The sequence below is a fragment of the Harpia harpyja genome, chromosome 4 (assembly GCF_026419915.1).
Source record: "Harpia harpyja isolate bHarHar1 chromosome 4, bHarHar1 primary haplotype, whole genome shotgun sequence".
NCBI classification, from domain to species: domain Eukaryota; kingdom Metazoa; phylum Chordata; class Aves; order Accipitriformes; family Accipitridae; genus Harpia; species Harpia harpyja.
This window is the reverse complement of record NC_068943.1, coordinates 73983858-73994494: the sequence shown is the minus strand read 5'-3', so window position 1 is coordinate 73994494 and position 10637 is coordinate 73983858.

Sequence of the window (10637 nt, the reverse complement as noted above, 5' to 3'; positions counted from 1 at the left end):
ACAATAAGCCAGATGCCCTTTTCCTTGCTTGTTGCTGCTCATGGAATTAGCAACACTTACATCTTAATGTTCAGCTTGATTGTTATTCAGCTTGCAAAAAAATTTCCAAAGATGCTGATCTGATATGGGTTAGGGCTCATTAATTTGTTTCATTAGTTCACCTCACTCACTAGCTATGGAGCTTAACAAATTAAAAAAACAAACAAGCAAAAAACAATGAACCTGGGCTTTTGAAACATTAGGTATGGATAAGTGTGCAATTATTTTTTGAAAAAATCCTGCAGATACCTTTTAGAAGAGTATATCATAAGCATTAAACACAGATAGCCAGCTGACAGGACTTTTACCTAGAGTGAGCTCTTTATTTTCTTTTATGTTCAGACAGTTTAGATGTGTCTGGGCAATGAGGGCTCTGTAGAGTAAATAGCGGTTGAGGGAATAATGCTACAGCTTAGGTAGACCAAACTGACAGTAGCTTATGTTTAACTGTCTGTTGCTAACAATGCAGAAAATAGGCAGCGGTGTTTTAGATGACCCCACAAATAAAAGCAAAATTATGGAAAAATGATAAATACCTATAGCGAAAAGGAGCAAAATGCACCTAGATCAGCAGTACAGTGATGAAAATTGGCACTGACCCAAGAGTCATGCCAGTCTGAAGGACAAGAATGTCTTGGGAGCTATCCAGAGCAAGGATAGATAAGCTATTGTCCTTGTCCCTCAGCTGATCAGCCAGCTGGCAAAAGCACTCAGACCCCGTTGCCCGACTGCCAGCTCCCCATGGACTGACTGGTGCTGCTCCTCAGGAAGGATCTGGCAAACAAGGCACATACAGCCGGGGGCAGGTCAGGAACAGGAGCACTGTGATGGAGTACACACTCAAGAAAGAAAATGGCTTCTTCAAGGACACTCTAATCCCCCCCCCCCCCAAAAAAAAAGGAAAATAAGTGCTTTTCTCAGTGAATGATGAACCTGAAGACTGTTTTGTCTGCAAATACAGGTAAAGCGATTGGGGAATTAAACCCAGCCTCATTCTCATACAGTCACAGTAGTCATACACTATATTTGTATTCCAAATATGTAATTTCCACGCTTTCCCTTAAAGAATGCTGACTGAAAAAAACCCCAAACGCTAATATGATTAGCAAAATACATTTTGCTCATGTAGATACAAGGAGCCTGAAGGTGTTTAAAGAAGAAGAATGCCATATAGAACATTTAGATGGAGAGAATATGCCAGTATAGAAACAGATAGGCCATTATTCTCTTCCCTTTTTTTTTTTTTTTTTTATGGTTGAGAACAGTACCCCACCTATAAAACCATTATCCAAATACCTATAGAACTAAGAGCAGTGGGGATAAGATGATATAGTATTGCAACGGGAGCTACTAGCTTTCCCAGTAATGAAGGCTGGGAATCTCCATTATTGTTCTTTAGCCTGCTTGAAACTTAAGCAAACCTTATCCATACCAGATGTCTGCCTCAGGGTGAAAACCTCTAAAACTTGTCAGCAAGACTTGTTCAGCCATTTCTCAATAATAAATTAGAAGGAAAAAAATTACTGTCCCCAGTCAAGGAAAAAAGCCTTTCTTTTGACAGGAAAGGTTTGAACTCCTATGCTCAGCAGCAGGATCTTGAAAACTGACAGAGGGGTAGCACAGGGGTAGCACAAATCAAACTTTACATATCCATAAAAAACTCTTAAAGTTGGTCAGGGGCCTCTTAGACACCCCAGTTCAAACATTAATTTTAGCAACTGGCAGTTAAAATCAGCTGTAAGAAAGACATAGTTACAATCTAAATTCTGTCATAATCCCACATAAATTAGACTGAAACTATTATTTACTTTGGCCATACATTGCATGAGCTCATGGTCTGTTTAAGGCACAGAATAGCACTGAGGCTACACAAAATACAGAAAGTATGGTTAGTTTCATTCAAAATCTTTGCCAGAGAAGCTTGCCTTTTTGAATGGGAATAGAGAAAGGAAAGGGCATCTTCATATCTCCTGTCATAGCTGTGAAACTGCGCAGCAAAGAATGCAGTGGAAAGCATCTACATTTTCAGCTGAACCTGTGATGAGTGACTATGATGTATATTTATGTTTACATGCATATTAGCTGTATTTTCAGGCCTGGTGTAATATTGATCTTTTTCATTCTGTGTCCCACCACAAAAACTAAGAAGCTGGCTGCAGGTGACAAAGCTCATGCGCGTGAATAACCTCTAGAAAGTGAGGTGGATGGGATGACTCATGGTGCCTGAAGTTCCGCACTTGCTTACATGTGTAAGCAGAAGGGGGACTTAGTATTACATAGTTTAAAGAAGGTCACCGAACCCTTTTTGTTTCAATTTTTCTACTTTGCTCCATGTGTAAGATACAACAAATGCTGCTGCTTGAAAGGGTTGTTACAAATGAAGTAAATTTTAACTGATTAAAATAAAATGTGTGGATCAACATGGATTTCTTTACAGTAGTGTCCAGTTTTCACTCCTGTCACTCTAAGTATCTATGTAACTTGGTATCTATGGTTCCAAGTCACCTCTACTTTAGTCATACTTCTGTAGCTGCAGATATTGTTCAGTGTGGTACGGGAAAAGTACATTTGTCAACCAAGATAAGATATGAACGATAAGGATTTTAGATAAGAATGACACAAAACATTATGTTGACTCATCAACATAAATATAATTGAGAGTTTCTAGTGCTTTCCAGTACTTCAGTTTCAGAACTGGTTTAAAACACATGGAAAGTGTTAGCCTAGGGCAGCTCATTGGTGCCTACTGCAGAGTCTGCCCTTGCCCAGCTGGAGATACTACCAGTTGCTGCTGGAGTAAATCATATTGATATTTCACTGTAGGTTCCATTAATTAACCACCATCAAGTAGGACATTGCCTAGTCTTCTATGTGGATGAGATATCAAAATGACCCTGACTTTGTGGAAGAGATCAGGTGGAGGCACTGTGGATGGAAAATAAGGGCCTTGCATGGAAGAACTTATGTTCCCTTCCTAGCACATGGCTTGGGAGCACTGAGGACAATGGAGGGATGACTAGTGAATATTGGAAAAGGTGTTGGGGGAATCTGGGGAAATAAGGTCCCCTAACAAACTGGAGTGAACACTTAGTAAGGGAAGAAAGAGTTTACGATAATATTTCCCCTAGTATTTCACCAAGTATTCTGTCTTGCTTCCCTGAACCCTAGTCAGCCACTGTCCTCCCTTCCGGTCCTCAGTCTTCAGACCTGCAATGATGCTCTACAAGTATCCTATTTTGCCACAAAACTGCCTGCCAATGACACTCCTGGGGAGCATTGCACTGGTTCAATACCAGAGTATTGAACTATTATCTTCTTCTGAGTGCTAATAATGAAGGCAAGGGATTTACCGTTCTCATATGCAAAGAGGAAAAAAAAAATTATTTGCAGTGGAGAGAATTCAAAACTGTTTCTCTCAGTCTGTTGTCTGCCCAGATGTAGATTTACCAAAAGAAGGCAAGGAAGAGCTCAGCAGATCTTTAGACTTTCACTGCCACCTGCCCCCACATCATGTGTTGCACTCACAGCCAGAGGACAAGACAGTCTCTCAGTCCTTCTTCTAGCCCCAGCAGTACTGTATCCATTCACCTCCTGATTACCACAAAGGCACAAAACACTTTTCAAAAGGACAGAATTAATAATAAAACAAACATAGCCCAGAATTTGGTTAACAGGAAGCCTGTAAACAGGAAACAAGTAAGCTCGATTACCATGTAGAGATGGCAGTCCAAGCCCAGCACCATTTATTTGCATAGACTACAGATTAATTAGTCTGAGGGACAATATCTTATCCTCTGTGCAAGACCATCAGGCCTCGTGAGAGAGGCCTCTGTGGTCATCAGGGCTCTCACCAGACGTTTGCCAAAAGCTGGCTGTGATGGGTTAACCCTGGCTGGACGCCAGGTGCCCACCAGAGCCGTTCTATTGCTCCCCCTCCTTCTCAGCTGGACAGGGGAGAGAAAATATAACAAAGAGCTTGCGGGTCGAGATAAGGATAGGAGAGATCACTCACCAATTACCGTCACGGGCAAAACAGACTCAGTTTGGGGAAAAATTAACTCGATTTATTACAAATCAACCAGAGTAGGGTAATGAGAAATAAAACCAAATCTCAGAACACCTTCCCTCCACCCCTCCCTTCTTCCCGGGCACAACTTCACTCCCGGATTCTCTACCTACCCCCCAGCGGCACAGGGGGACGGGGATGGGGTTTACGGTCAGTTCATCACACGTTATTTTCTGCCGCTTCATCCTCCTCAGGGGCAGGACTCATCACACTCTTCCCCTGCTCCAGCGTGGGGTCCCACCCACGGGAGACAGTCCTCCACGAACTTCTCCAACGTGGGTCCTTCCCACGGGCTGCAGTTCTTCACGAACTGCTCCAGCATGGGTCCTTTCCACGGTGTGCAGTCCTTCAGGCACAGACTGCTCCAGCGTGGGCCCCCCACAGGGTCACAAGTCCTGCCAGAAAACCTGCTCCGTGGGCTCCTCTCTCCACAGATCCGCAGGTCCTGCCAGGAGCCTCCTCCAGCGCGGGCTTCCCACGGGGTCACAGCCTCCTTCGGGAACCCACCTGCTCCGGCGTGGGGTCCTCCACGGGCTGCAGGTGGATATCTGCTCCACCGTGGACCTCCATGGGCTGCAGGGGGACAGCCTGCCTCACCATGGTCTTCCCCATGGGCTGCAGGGGAATCTCTGCTCCGGCGCCTGGAGCACCTCCTCCCCCTCCTTCTTCACTGACCTTGGTGTCTGCAGGGTTGTTTCTCTTACGTGTTCTCACTCCTCTCTCCGGCTGCCGAAAACCTCCGTCCCAACTTTTTTTTCCTTCTTAAAAATGTTATCACAGAGGCATTACCACTATCACTGATTGTCTCGGCCTTGGCCGGCGGCGGGTCCGTCTTAGAGCCAGCTGGTATGGGCTCTCTCTCAAACACAGGGGAAGCTTCCAGCAGCTTCTTACAGAAGCCACCCCTGTAACCCGCCCCGCTACCAAAACCTTGCCACACAAAACCAATACACTGGCAAACGTCACTGTTTGGCAACTTCCTTATGGCTGCTTTCTCTTCCTCTTCCAGACAAAAGCATTCATCTATTACTCCATTGTATAGACCATTATTTTATGGGTTTTAATAAAACCTTAGTATTTCTTTTTCTAGATTTTCTAATATATATTTAGGGTTGTTTAATAATAGTTTTGCCTGCAGGAATCCAAGATACATGTTACAACTGACACAGAGACAGTATCTGTATTTCTCTAGCCACATCTTTCAAGTATAAGTAGAATTGTCCTATATGTAGGCTGTGTGTATATTACACATTCAAGTCCACACAATACAATTAAATTTGTGGTCAGGAGACAAAGTATATCATGTTGCCTTGTAGGAAGTAAAGCCCCAGACAGGCTAATACTAACATATAATCTTAGCTTTCTGTTCATGGGTGCTGTCACAACTGAGGGACAATATATTCAGTGGATAAAAACTAAGCATGAGTTTGTAGACCATAAACTTCTCTATAAGTTTCATGTAACTTTAATTCAATCCTCCTGTGTATGTGCTTTGTTGTCCAGTGTTTTACTTTGCCACAGCAGTATTTTTCCAACATACCCCCAGCCTTGCGTGCTTGCCTTGATCCGTACTGTTTCTATGTTACTATCACTAAAAGCAATGCTCTGGGACATTTCCCTAGAAACCCACTGTTGAAAGTAAGCATTCAGCGACCTACTCTGCTCCAGGCAGTACTACCTGTCTGTTATAACAATACTGTTTTACAACACAGATTCTCTTTCCCCTTGACTATCAGAAATGCTACTCAGAGCAGAGGAAGTGTTCTGTCAGTCCTCCACCTGATCAGAGAAGCGCACGGAGATAAATAACATGGCGTGCAAATCTGCTCAGTCATAGCATCCAAGCAGCTGTGCTTCCTCACCTGGATACAGAGAAATCTTCCATGTGCCATAGTTCTTCCACTTTTCTGGCTACTCACCCCACCCCTTCAGCTATGAATTTCACTTGTAATGCAACTACAGGGGAGGGTAAATGAAACACATCCCTCTGCTTCAGCTTTCTTGGCCTGACTAACTGGCTGAACCTGCTGCTGTCCCCTCCTCACCGCAGGCTGACAAGAAGAAACATGAAGAATTCCTCGTTCGCCTCAGAGAAGAAAAAAGCTCAGAAGAATGGGAAGGCGAGTATGAAAGGGAGAAATCATGAAAAAAAAATTAAAACCCAAAAGGCCTAAACTGAAGTCAGGTGAAGAACATTCAAGAGAAAAGGAAATAAAAATAGAAAACAAAAAAAAAAAGACAAAAAGGGAAGATATTAAAGAATGACAGTTGGTACGATGGAAGTAGAAGTGAGATAAGGCAAAATGGTGTTGTAGAGGAAGTGGAGGAGAGACTAACATCGGAAAGATTAGAAGAAGCAGTCTTGAAGGAAGAGAGATATGAAAAGACATTAAGGATCATGTCGTGGTTTAACCCCAACCAGCAACTAAGCACCACGCAGCCGCTCACTCACTTCCCCCCCCACCCAGTGGGATGGGGGAGAGATCGGGAAAAGAAGTAAAACTCGTGGGTTCAGATAAGAACGGTTTAATAGAACAGAAAAGAAGAAACTAATAATGATAATGATAACATTAATAAAATGTTATCATTACTGTTATTACAACAGCAATAATAAAAGGATTGGAATGTACAAATGATGTGCAGTGCAATTGCTCACCACCCACCGATCAACACCCAGCTAGTCCCCGAGCAGCGATCCCCCGCCCCCACTCCCCCCAGTTTATACACTAGATGTGGCGTCACATGGTATGGAATACCCCGTTGGCCAGTTTGAGTCAGCTGCCCTGGCTGTGTCCTGTGCCAACTTCTTGTGCCCCTCCAGCCTTCTCGCTGGCTGGGCATGGGAAGCTGAAAAATCCTTGACTTTAGACTAAACACTACTGAGCAACAACTGAAAACATTAGTGTTATCAACATTCTTCACATACCTAACTCAAAAACATAGCACTGTACCAGCTACTAGAAAGACAATTAACTCCACCCCAGCTGAAACCAGGACAATCAGAAAAAAGGAAGCTACAATGTCATCTTATGAGCAAAGCTATTTCACCAGTCCTTTGGTATTCATCATGTAATGATCATGAGGCTATTAAAAGTTCTGAAGCATTTCCAGCAAGCAGCCGGTTCCTCGAACCCAGCTGCTGTTGGAAGCCAGTGTTCTGGCATGTGGATAAACTGATAATTTAGTGAAGGACCCCAGTGGATGGGCAGGCTAATACCAGCAAAGAGCAACTGTAAAAAAAATAGCTATTTTTTATTCGGACCAACCTTCAGCCTTCAGGTTGAGAGGACACCAAAAGCCTGTTTTGTAAGATTTGTATTTTCTCTTCCTCATTCCTGATACGTCCAGTGCAGGGAAGCAAAAAAACAAATAGCTTTTACAATTGCTATTTGAAATATGAAGCAGGCATCTTATTTAAAGGCAACCAACCAGATAAGCTAGTTAACATGGCACAATATCAACTCCTTCCCAGTCTCCCAGTGTAGGCAACTGAAGGTAAAGTATAATATTGTAATCCCAATTACTGCGCTATGATGCCAACAAGCCTTGTTCAATAGAGGATTTTTGCTGACATTCAACTGGTAAAGGGGAGTCAGGTAAAAAGTAGAATTACGTGCAGAAGACCAAGTGACACCAAAATTTAGCTCACAGTATGAAGATTACCTATCCTGCACTAGGCGGGTGGTGATTATAACTTTATTCTATAACCTTGTGCATGGTTGATTATACTGCACCGCAGAGAGACAGAACAGTAATAACAGGACTGCAAATGACTGATTTTTTCCAAGCTGTTCCACACAGATATCAGCCAGCTTGAATGAAATGAAAAATAATGAAATTAAGGCAAATTATCAGTTCAGGCAAGATCTACTGCTATATGTTTGGCATGCTGTAATGTAATTAGTACTGATCAAACTATTAATTGTGGAAAATTATCAGTCACATTTTGCCCTTGTTTCTCTTACTGACTCTTCTGTGAACAGATCATGACTTTTATAGACTTCTTTCATTTTGATACTGGTTCTAATTGCTCAAAATCAGTACGTGAGAAAAAAAATAACCGACAGGCTTCTTTTGTACTGCTGATACCAAAGTTCAAGTATCCTGAAGTACTTGTATTCAGTTTACTAACAATAGTACAGTTGCTTACTTAGTTGCCTGATGTGATCTATGTTCCCTTACTTTTACAAAATGAGGAGGAGGAATGAAGAAAGTAATGGGAGTAATGAATTTCTATGGCCTGTAAGACAAAGAGGGTAGTAGGCAGGCCTAACAAATGGTAGGAAATCCCTAAAATTTCCAACCCATCTATGCAAAGAAAAACAATTTATCTAATGTTATGAGAAGCCTGCAATTAGAACAGGCAAGCATTCCACCCCCTGCCATATAATGGCAGAATGTGCCTAGTAATCAATTAACATAAGTCTCCTGTAAGGTAGGAAAGTACCGTAATTGCCATCTGACTTTGTGTGAAGACACAAAGACTACATCTAAGCCTGAGGAACTAGGCTCCTGCATCCATGTTAGTCCCCAGCCACATCTTCATGTGAGCATGTGACAATTCACTTCCATCCCAAGTGGAAGAAGGAGAGAAACTTGGGCACCTGTGTGCGGAGAGATCTTCAGTGCATGCCAGCCAAATCCGCAATCTGGATGGACCATAGCTGTGCACACAGATAGACTATTAGTCTAGACACAACTAAAGAGGTTTACCAGAACCCATAGTGGTTAACGTACATGTACCTGAAATAAAGGGTGTCATATCCATCTTCAACCTTCCAAATAATGACAATTTTTCTTGTTCATCTCATCTCTTGCCAGAAAACCTGTGCTACCCTGTGTCACCCTTCATCAAAAAAAAACAATCTAATTTTTGAGTAACATTCTTCCCTTAGTTTATATTCTGATGTTATTACTTCTGCTGGAATGTAAATACTAATTAGAACAATTGCATTTAAGTTAATATAGCATGACAGCTTAAATTAATAACTTTAACCCCCAATCACTAAAGACAACTTTTCTCCATGAAGTCTAGCTCTTTTGCCTCATTCTGCCAAACAGCTATTCCCTTCACCCACTCCCACTACACTGCATGCATCATCTTTGTGTGACATGGAAGTAAGCATGCTTCAAGCCAGTGGAGAAAGTCTGGATTATTTTACTCAAGCCACTACTTAAAAGCACAGCAAAGGAATTAGTATACACATTAAACTACTATAAAACAAGGAGCAACTGATGATTGTTTGCCAGATCAGTTACCAGATGTTTTAACTGCTACTTGGTTTCCCGTTGGAGCCATCCCTTCACTCCTAATCAGATCTTCACTTGGGCTCCTAACTTGTGTGCACGCACCCTGTCTAGACATTCACTTAACATTTCCCTTTCGGACCTGTCCTCGTTGCTCTCTGGCACAAAATATCTCTGTTAAGGAATTTACGTGATAGCTAAACGTTCCAGCACTAAGCCTGGAGCACAAGTCTTATGAGGAGCGGCTGAGGAAACTGGGGTTGTTTAGTCTGGAGAAAAGGAGGCTGAGGGGAGACCTTATCGCTCTCTGCAACTACCTGAAAGGAGGTTGTAGTGAGGTGGGTGCTGGTCTCTTCTGTCAAGTAACTAGTGATAGGATGAGAGGCAATGGCCTCAAGTTGCGCCAGGGGAGGTTTAGATGGGGTATTAGAAAAAATTTCTTCACCGAAAGGGTTGTCAGGCATTGGAACAGGCTACCTAGGGAAGTGGTGGAGTCACCATCCCTGGAGGTATTTAAAAGATGCGTAGACGTGGCACTTCAGGACATAGTTTAGTGGGCATGGTGGTGTTGGGTTGATGGTTGGACTCGATGATCTTAAAGGTCTTTTCCAACCGAAACGATTCTATGATTCTAAGATGGTACCACTTAGCTGCACAATTCCATCCTCTCATTGCAAGGACTGATGCCTGGGGTCGGGGGTTTCACTTGGAGAGCATGTTAGCAAAGGTGGGTTTTTTCCCCAATGCTTGCAATCTGCACACTTGGTACTCCATGGTCCTAGGGACAGGAAACTTATTTTATGTTGGGTTTTAACAAGGTGTCTGTTCCTTTACTGCTTCGTCGGATGTATTTTTTAAAACAACCACAGAGCGATAAAAAAAAACACTTTACCGGAATAATTTAGGAACAGAAGGGAACCAAATGTGGTTGTAGGTGTTTGACGGGACTCCTGCAGGTGTGGCGGCGATTTCACCCTCTGTTACCTGAGCCCTTTCACGCATGACGCCCTACTCCACGTCACTGCTCTTGCCTCCGCCCTCAGCCTGTTTGCACAGCGTGACCTCAGCACCGCTCCCCGCGGTGTGCAGTTCCAAGCTTTATTTTGCAGGGTGTGCAAGCCGCAGGGAGGTGGCCGGGGTGCAAACACCCTGCTACTTCCCGGCGTGAGACACCCCCCCCCCCCCCGCCATCATCCACCTTTTGACGCTCAGCTCCTGCTACCACAGGCACCCCGGTCCCGCTCTCCCCGGGCGCTCCCCGGGGCACGGTAGTGCCCCGGGGAGC